Below are 10,104 nucleotides of genomic sequence, written 5' to 3'. Positions count from 1 at the left end.
TTTGTAAGTGATTCTTTTTCTCATCTCCCCCACCCTGCAAAAAAAAAAAAGGCATTCATGATCTTGGAAAGCTAAAGAATAATGACTTGAAATTTTGCAGGAACATTTCCTGTGCAAGACCCATTGAAGAGGGTGGGAGCACTGATGACACCATTCTCATTTTGTGGAGCTTGTGAAGTCAATTCTTTGGTATTTGTACCTTTTCAAAGGTTGCTGTAAAGCAGTGTTTCCCAAGCTTGGGTCCTCAGCTGTTTTTGGACTACAATTCCCATAATCCCTGACCACTGGTCCCGCTAGCTAGGTATGATGGGAGTTGTAATCCAACAACAGCTGGCACCCCAAGTTTGGGAGACACTGCTCTAAAGTCTTGAAATATCAGCATGTGTTATTCATGAGATGGTGATTCTTCAGTCGTGTGGCAGTTTCTTTAAAGTGCAGACATAACTGCAGAGCATTGGTCTTGGAACTAATGACAGTGATGTGGAAGGCTCATTAAATAAACTAACAAATTATTTCTAATATGTACAGCTTAATAAAGCTCTAAGCCTTAATAAGCATATTTGTGCAATAATTGGGATAACTAAACAGCATGCACAGAGACCCAAAGAACAAACTTGGAGCTGATTAAAAACTTCCATGGCTGTCAAATCAGCTAAAGCCTTACTGTTCTGTGTATAAATTTACACAATGTGATGGAAGAGAATGCAGCATGTGACTAGAAGCAGCATGCATAATACAGCCTACCTAGAGTCATGGCAGTGTGGTTTTAGTTGTAAGTGTTTTAAGAACATGTTTAGTGACCTTGTTTTGCTTCTATGCAAGCAGCAACCTTCCTATTGTTATTCAATCAGATACAGCAGGCTGGAAGCTAAATAGTATCTTACTGTTTCATGCATAAATGAGCACCCTTCTAGAGCAACACATTTGTGTGTTGATCAGGCAGTTACTGCTATCCCCATCTCAGCAGTATTCCTAGATGAATTCTTATGTCAGACTGCTACATATGCTGCTTAGGCATCTATAGGCTAGATCAGCAAGCATTTTGCTACTGAATACTGTATTTTTGAAACACTGATCTTGTATGGAATTGCTGGTCAGAATAATAATAACCACAACAACGACTCAAATCAGATGGTGAACTACAGAAGACTGTTGAAATACATATTCTAGTGGGCATTTATCTGAATTCTGATTTTATCATTTTAACTGATTATTACTTTCATTGTATTGAGTTTTTCACCGTAGAAACAAACACAATAAAATAATAACAGTACTAGGACAGTTAAAAGTTAATAGCTGCTAGAAGGCCCATCTGCCTATTTCCAAAGGCAGCACAGGAGGGAACAGAAGGAACCTGAACTGGTTTTGGTGTTACTGGTGTGATGACTAACTGTTGTTTGAGTTTCTTGGCCTGCATTGAAATAGATCCATCCCAGTCCCTGCCACTGACAGGCCCAGCAGACATGCCCTCCTGCCATCCATGCATTTGGAGCACATCAGAGAGGGCTTTGGGGACACCGAGGTGTACATACCCAGAGCTGCAGGCAAGGAGGGTCCCTGGCCCATTCTGGGGAGCAGGGGAGCTCTGCACACATACATTAGGACATGGGTGTGGAGAACCCTCTCACCCCAGCCAAATGCTCAGGCAGTGGGAGTTGTGGCCGCTATGCAGATTGCCAGTGTAGTGGAGCTAGTCTACATGACAAGTCCCCTCACGCATTCCTTCAATGAGTTAGGGGAGCTCCACCTTAACTGTGGTGTTCAGGTAACAAATATGCAATGACAACGGCAACCTTTTTATTTACGGCTCTCTGGTACATCGCAAGCTAATGTGCTGGTCAATTAAGACAGCGATTGTTTGATTTTGCATTCATTTCCTTTTTGTTGGATAACACTGCAGTAGAGTGAACTTGGCTAACTGTGCAGTAAGTGATTCTGCTGCCATTTAATTCATGAAAACAAGTAGAATTCTGCAGCTGCCGCCAACAGCTGAAATTACAAACGGGGGGAAAACAAACTCCCCCAATAACAGGAATCGTCAGAGGCAGCTCTGACACAGCCTTGTGAAGCCTGTTCTTCCAACCTACTTCTGCTGCGTCATTTGTCAATTTGTCATGCCCAGATGTCAATGAGTCACAGCTAGTAGCTTCAACTGACCTATTTTTGCCTTTGTCACGCCGCAGGATCCATATGAACGACGCGAAAGGGTTCAATGCAGTTCTGTGGTCGTCATTGCTAAGGATAAATGTGAGTATACCTTTAAGGGCAGGTCATTTAGGAAGTTAGGCCCAAGCAGCAGGCAGGCCTGGAAGCAGAGGCAGAAGGCAGCTAAGGGAGAGAAGGCCTGCTCTAAGCAGTTCTGTAATAAAACCATTTCTCCTTCAACTCCTCTGACCTGCTCAACATTAAACAGAGGACATCGCAACCATACGCTCGCCAAACATCAAGTGACTGCACCGTGTGACTGTGGGTGGCAAAAATGTATCGTGTGGTAAGACTACTGAATGTATAGATCCATCCAAAGAGAAGCCGACTTCAAATAAAATACAGTAAAATTAATTCTAATTTAATAGGGAGACTGAGGGGAATTGACCTTGAGTGGATTCTCCCAACTACCTTGACCTCACCAGAAGTCATGGGCTGCAGAAAGCTTTCTGTGGAAAGTTGTTGGGGGCCGCATTCAAGTAGTGGGGGTGCCCAGATCCAAAAGTGATTGGTTGCTTTAGAATTGTGATTGTACTTTATATTTTGCTGGCTTTTAGTTTGAACAGTTCTGAGGACATACTTAACAGGGGATGTAGAAATGTCTATACAGTGGTACCTCGGGTTACAGACGCTTCAGGTTACAGACTCTGGTAACCCAGAAATATGACCTCGGGTTAAGAACTTTACCTCAGGATGAGAACAGAAATTGCGCGGCAGCAGCAGGAGGCCCCATTAGCTAAAGTGGTACCTCAGGTTAAGAACAGTTTCAGGTTAAGAACGGACCTCCAGAACAAATTAAGTTCTTCACCTGAGATACCACTGTATAAGTAAATGTGGGTGTGGTCACACCCTCACACAGCCATGCACCCTTAAAACAATCACACAATCTCTCTCACTAAGGCAAATCCAGAGGACTATTTCCCACTGAAACAGGCAGCCCCTGTTTCACCTTCCCTTTACCCCTGACCTTTTTTTTGTAAAATAAAAGCAAAGGGTTTTGAAAAACCTCACCAAGCCCCAGCAGAGGAATGCAAATGCAGCCAATGCATATGTGAATTTCAAGTCCTACTTTACATCTATTCAAAGCCTCAAAGCCTCAAACCTCAAAATGCAGTTGAATCCTGAAAAACGGCATGCCCGTATTTGCAAAACTCATGGATGACTTTGGGCGTATTGGCAAGAAACACAAATCTACTTCTCAGCCCACTCCCCATGTTATTGCAAAGAAAGGAGCGGCAATTGCACACTTTGTACAACATCAAACAGCTGGTGGTCAGCAGGGAATCTAGAGTAGAACCCAGGTTTCATCCACACTGTCTCTGGCTCACATACCAGGGCTTTCCCACCCCATAATATATGTGTGTTGTCTGTGCATCAAAGCTGGGGTTTTCAGGAGTGTGAAAAATTTGCTCTGCTGAATATCTGATTGTAAAGTAGGAAATCATTACAGCAAAATCCATGCTTCAGATGACCTCTGAAACACAAGGCCCAGCTTAGAAATGGGAATGCAGAAGCATGATTGAGATTCCTAACTGAAATTTTCATCATTCTGAACATTCAGACCAGCTCTTTCTGCTATAACATATTTTGGGTTTACCAGCATATAATTTACGGGCCTCATATGTTGAGCTTATGCCTACTAACACAGCTTGACTCCAAGCAGAAAGAATGCAGCCATTAAAGAAAAATATAGCGTTAGCATGTGCTGTGGAATTAAATGCTAAGCAGGGAGGGAAGCAAAACGCTGTTTCAAGTGCCTTGCTGAAGAGGTTTCTTTCATCAGTAAATGCAGCAGAAAGGGTGCTTGCCAGGACCTTTATCTCATTTACCTGGAAGTAACTGACATTGATTTCAGTGTCAGGAATCCTGTTTACAGATTATATAGCTTCATGTGACCTGATCCTTAGAGTTTGAAGATTATGAGCCTGTGGGATGGGCCTGTCTGTCTTCTGCTTTAGGCTGTGGACCAGATTAAGAAACCAGATTCTACAGTGTCCTGCTCAAAATTAAATAAACTCTAGAAGAATTAGGTAGTGACTTAGTTCAAGAACAAGGAATGTTAATAACTTCTCTTGTTGCGCTCATCTGATGAAGTTCTCCTAATAGTTATGGATGTAAGCTGGCATTGTTTAACTGTATACCACTTATGCTTAAATCAAAATATTGTTTTAAAAGATATATCCCACTTGTATTGAATCTTCTCCTTAAGAATCTATTTCCTCTCCCTTTTTTGTTTTGTTTTTGTTCTGCCTAGAGTTCTTCAGTACAATTAATTTTTATGTAAAACCTGATCATCTTTCAATTTCAGTTTTCATATTTTTGTTCTAGTGTTCTAATCAATATAGAATCAATATCTCTTATCTTAACAACCACATTCTCTTCAAATTGCTTAAATTGGTCATTTAAAGATTAAAATTATGTCACTAATCATTCATTAATATCATTAGTCGTTAGTGTAGATACTTCCAGATCAACCAACCCTTTTCTCCAAAGGCTTCTACTGGAGATTCTGTAAGATAAAGCCTGTTCTTTTGAGATATATAAACTCCAAGCTGAAACATACTATCCTTATAGATAGGTTAATGGTAAAGGGACCCCTGACCATTAGGTCCAGTCGTGGCCGACTCTGGGGTTGTGGCACCCATCTCGCTTTACTGGCCGACGTTAGAGACCTATGTATTAAACACTGAGCTGCATCTATTTATCACATTGACTTGGTAAGAATGAAATTCATTATCATTTCCACAGAGTATAATAAAGTTTAATATGAAGAAAGATTGGCATAGATATAATTTTGAATTCATTGTTAGCCTCTGAAAAAAAAAATACTAAGAGGCAAATATAATCACCCCAAGTCTAGTTCTTGTTTAGCTTAACAAAAAAACTTATATGAGTGAATGAATGAATACGTAATTAAGGGGAAAAACAGGGGACCTGCATACAATCTAGACTAGAGGCAGAAACCAATGGAGATTCAATAGCTTTTTTATATAAATAAACTTCCTTCATGGCATGGCAGGGGATCCAGTGTGCATGCACTCAAAAGCTTATACCAATAACAAACTTAGTTGGTCTCTAAGGTGCTACTGGAAGGATTTTTAAAATTTTGTTTCACTGGTACTGTTATAAATGGGCAAAACTTCACCACTAGGCAATATAGAGGAGGATAGGGGGGAAGAAAAATTAATAATAGGGGCCAGGACTCAAAACTCAGGTGAGTGACAAAGCAGAACCACTAGCTTCGGCATGTTGGCAACAAGGCAAATGACTCACAGCTGGAGTTTTTTGCACAAAGCCTTGAGCACTGGTAATTCTGCCCATAAAAGGTACAGCAGGAGCCAATTAAGCAGACGAGCCAATTAGTAGGTGGCTGGGAGTCACCTGAAACAAGAGGCAGCAGATTCTGATAGAGATTCTACAGGAATTTTTAAAAGGGATATTTAGCTGGCCTTTTCTTTTAGCCTAATTTGTGGTAAGGTAATTGGGGGAAATGATGAGGGACACCAGGGGTCAGAATTGATGGTGGCATAGAAATTCTTTAGTTTCCTTTTCCTTCGCCAGTGATAATAACTTTTCAAAGACGAAATAAATTCTTATTCAGGTTCCATGTGGTACTAAGGAAGACTGCCACCTGAAGTTTGAAAGAAGGATCACACCTGACCAGAGGCATACTTAAGGTAAGCCAGGTCTTTTAATTGGAATTGAAACAATATTTAATGCATATATGCATACTTTTTAATGCTTTATTATGCTGAGGGGGCAAAGACAGATTTAATGTATGATTCAACTGCGCCCTTTTACCTGGGGCAGAGCTGATTTTCTGGACCCTGGAAAACTTCTTGTTAGTATACCTTGCATTTTTCGGGATTCTCCATGATTTCTGGAAGTTAAATTTGTGAGTGGCAAATAGATACTGTGCAGAACTGGGCACAGTTCAGAGTTTGTGGGCTCTACATTGTGCTTTTTAAAAATAGAATCCTGACATCTAGGTGCAACCAGTTTGGTGCCCAGTTCAAGGTGCTCAGCTCACATTAGTGTTTAAACACTAATGTTTGATCTGTTACCAAACCATTAAATGATTTAGGAAGCAATCCTATGGCAAGATCCGCTGGTTTGAGTAGCTTAGGGTGCAGCAAGTGTCCAGCTAAGCTGCCATTAAGTTCCCAGCTCTGGCCCAGCTGAAGATTGCCATTGTACCCAGCTCAGTTCAGCCAAAACTGGCTAATCTGAGGCCCCTGTAAATCCCAAAAAGGGGTGTGTGCGCCAGAGGCCAGAACAGAGAGGGAATACTCAGTCTGGATCCTAAGCCTGTTCAGCTCAGTCACATGACCTGGCAACTGGCCATAGAACACTTATTTTAAAGTCTTATTTTCCCTTTGCCAGGCTTAGGCAGAGCTGAATGGGAGTTTGGATCTGGTGTAGCTTCATGCTGGCTTAATTTACATTGGTTTGCTTTACAGCAGCTTCTTGTGTGCAGGATTGCTCCCTCAGCCCCAAATAAGACCACCTTCTTTCCTAAAGACAATCTTGGCTTTTAGGAATATCTGTGGGAACCCTCTTGGTAGTTCCCAGATAAAAACACACAGGATTGCAACCTTACTATACAGCCCTAACTGTCTACTCAAAAGTAAGTTACTGAGTGCAATTGGAGTTTCTCCCAGGAAACCAGGCACAGGACTGCAGGACTCAGAGTAGACCTATTGAAATTAATGGACCGAATTAGTCACATTACTCTGAGTAAAAAGTAGTTGAATACCACCCTTGAGTTGCAATGTTAACCCCACTTACCTGAGAGTAAGCCCATTCAGTTAAATGAGGCATATGGAGAGACGTGGTTAGGATTGCAGCCTGTTTTTGTTGCAGTTGTGGAGAAAGACTTCAGGAGATTAAAGCAAACGTTGGACATAAACGATAAAGCCTCTTCTACACCCCCTACTGAGTGTTTTTGAAAGTAATTAAAGAGAGGCTGCTGTTTACTTGCTTTATTCTTACTCAACTTGGTTTGTACCTTCAGCAGCTTGATTTGCCATTGTGCCTTCCCTATTTGTTTGACATTTGTATACAGCTGGAACGGTGCCTCTGTGAAATAGGTGTGCAGAGTTCTGTACACGATGCACGTCTTGTGTAACATCCAATTACAGTGCAAGTTCCCATACAAGATGGGGAGTGAGAAAGGGGAAATGCCAGAGGTGGCTTTTATGCAGCTTGTTGTACAACTAGAGTCCATTAGCTAATGTGGAGGAGGAGGAAATCTGCTACATGTCAGTCACTGGCCAGGGTATAGTATATAATCCCCAAGCAATCTAATTTGTGGCATTTCCTATCTAATTTGTGGCATTTCCTACAAGCCTACAGTCAATAAAAGAAGAGGACTAAAATGTCCTCCATGTGGGCTTCCTTCCATCAGTTTAGTGCATTAAATTAACAACAATAATAATGCTTATAATTGTGATGTTCAGCACCTTGGCAGACAGGAAGCAAACAAGTCTATTACTGATAGCCAGTCAGTTTTTGCAGCCTGGCTGTTTTGCTTTTGAAACAATGCAAGGGACATACAAGCCAAGACCTTTCAACCTTGGCCTAGGGAAGTAGATATATGCTTCACAAACAAATACAAAGAAGTGATTCTCATCCCAGACCTGGGAACAGGGAAACTGTGGAACCCAGAAGACATGGGAGATCTGTACCTGGGTCTCTGGCTTTTTGTTCATATTAAAATTGGCACAGGGAGCTCTCAATCTGAGGGCAGAGCAGGCATGCAGGATAGTAGGAAGCAGACAGAGTAACTGGTTGCTCATACCAAATAAGCTTGGCTCAAGTCTGAGGTATGATAGGACCATGTGGAATCTATTGAGTCCTCATACCACCTAACTGCTGAACTGGTATAATACCACCTTTAACCCAACAGCACTGGTGGCATCTATGTGCAACAGAAAGTGGAACTGGCAACTCCCTCTTGTTGGTATGAGAAAGGATAACATGGTAGATTCTTTTATTCTTGAGCTCTATGGTAGAGAGCTTCCACTCCACCCTTTCCCTTTTTGCCATGGGTGTTTGTGGCGGGTGTGGAGGCTTTGGTTGTTTGTGTGTGTGTGTGTGTGTGTGTGTGTGTGTGTGTGTGTGTCCCATTGTGTTATGAAGGACAAACATTAACAAAAATCTCTGAAAGGTTTCAGACCATATGTCTGGCATTCACCACAGCCACGTCAGATCCTGTATAAAAGCTGTGAAATTCAGCCTTAGGGTTCTTCAGTGGACAAATAAAATCTGTATGTCTTTCTGATGCTTTACTCTGTCATTGCTAAATGCACAAATAAAGCAATCTGTTAAGACATTATTTCTGAAATGTATTGCCCCATGCAATACATTGAATTGCCATAGTCTCTTTTTGCTTCTCTTCAGCACCATGCCATGGTGAGTGAGGTTCAGTCATAAGTTGGCAGCCTGTAGTTACACATTATCGACTTTGCCCCTTTCTGGGGAACCTATGCTTCTAGCAGGTGTTTCTGTGGATTCTCACCCAATTCGGTAGGCAGACACTGGTGGAATGGGAGACTGAGGAACCTTGCTGCTCTTCCGAGAGCTCTTAGGCCAAAGAGCAAGTTAACTGATGCAAAGAAACCCTTGGGCATATTTAGATTCTTGTGGCATCTTTAAAAGTGACAGAAGCATTATATGGCACAACTTTTCTTGGATCACACTCCACATCATCAGATGCATGAAGTACAATCCTAAACTGGCAGGCAAATATACACACATGGTTGGAGGAACAGAAAGAAGGGAGGTATGGGAAAAACAAAATGCCCTGAGAAGAGAATAGTTGCAGTGAGAGTAAAAGAAGGTTGTGTTGGTGGTAACACACATAACCTGGCATGCATAAGCTCAGCAATATGTCCTTTATAAAAAAAAGTACAAATCATACTTTTTTGCTTATATGCTGCTCCGCTCTGCCCCACTTTGTCTTGCAAATTGTTCTGCAGATTTGAAGCTTCTCTCACCCTACCTGCGGGGTTAGCCTGTCAGCTGCATTTACTCCAATGCTCTGAAAGCACCACTTAGCACATTTCTATTAGTTTAGAACTGTAAAAGTGCTTCTATAAACATTTTAGAACGGCACGTCACAAGAGCTGTAGTGCATTCACCGGCTGAGCTGAGCTGACCCTTTCAAAACCTGCCCCAAAACCTGCTTCCAGAATGTCTCTATTTTTGGGTGGGATTCAGTCACATACCGTCAAATTCAGGTTGAGCAATTAGAGCTCATTGGAAGATCTTGTGCAACAAACCCACTTCCCCAAAAGATCAGACTTTTTACAGTGAGGAAAGTTACAAGAAAATGCACTGGGAAAGTGTGAGATAACTGCAGGGTCATCCAGCCTCCCCACAAACAAATCAGATTAAAAGCTCTTTAAACAGTAGTATAATCTGCCTGCAAACAAACTGGGATGAATGCTCAATAAACAGGGCATGGAGAAGTGCCCTAGCAAGGAGATTGTTGATCAACACAGGGCAACCAGCTGTTTTCAGGTCACCATGCTGTGGTCGTAATAGATTTAGCCCTTTAGCAGGCAGAAAAGGACTGAGAGGAAAGGAAGACAGGCGGGCTGGCGGGCTGGCTATATGGCAGTAGTCCACAGCTGGAAATCGGTGGACCAAATCAGCCCCTATGTCTTTCTAAGCTAGTGGCTATTGTGCTTTCAGACCCCAGTCAGCCAGGAAACATAGGTTGTTTCCTGAAGTTTCTTTCCTTTTTTGACATGCAGATTAGCAAGATGAGGCCTTTTGGGTCTCGTGCAGCTATGAACGTATCAGCAAAAACAAGTGAGTGGTGGAGAAGGAGGATGTGGTCCCTGCCTGACACCCAGTGTGATGCAGAGCTCAGAATGCTGTAAGTTCAAATCC

At 42.1% G+C, this 10,104-nt stretch overlaps 1 protein-coding gene across 3 annotated transcripts in view; it reads left to right on the top strand.

Moving 5' to 3' along the window:
* The first annotated feature begins 1,906 nt into the window (after positions 1-1,906).
* The window catches only part of DCSTAMP (dendrocyte expressed seven transmembrane protein), a 40,635-nt gene continuing 32,437 nt past the window's right edge, over positions 1,907-10,104 (top strand). The window contains exons 1-4 of one of the 3 annotated variants that reach the window (XM_081918878.1): positions 1,907-1,925; positions 2,184-2,247; positions 5,807-5,882; positions 9,966-10,090. The gene's annotated coding sequence lies outside the window, so the exon portion shown is untranslated. Of the gene's footprint in view, positions 1,926-2,072; positions 2,248-2,296; positions 2,492-5,806; positions 5,883-9,965; positions 10,091-10,104 lie in introns of those variants that run through there. The other 2 variants (XM_081918877.1, XM_081918879.1) reach the window with 2 other exon arrangements.

Source organism: Podarcis melisellensis, assembly GCF_964234715.1.
Source record: "Podarcis melisellensis genome assembly, chromosome: 7".
Lineage (NCBI taxonomy): Eukaryota > Metazoa > Chordata > Lepidosauria > Squamata > Lacertidae > Podarcis > Podarcis melisellensis.
The sequence above is the reverse complement of the archived record's forward strand: the minus strand, read 5'-3'. Positions and strand labels throughout refer to the sequence as shown.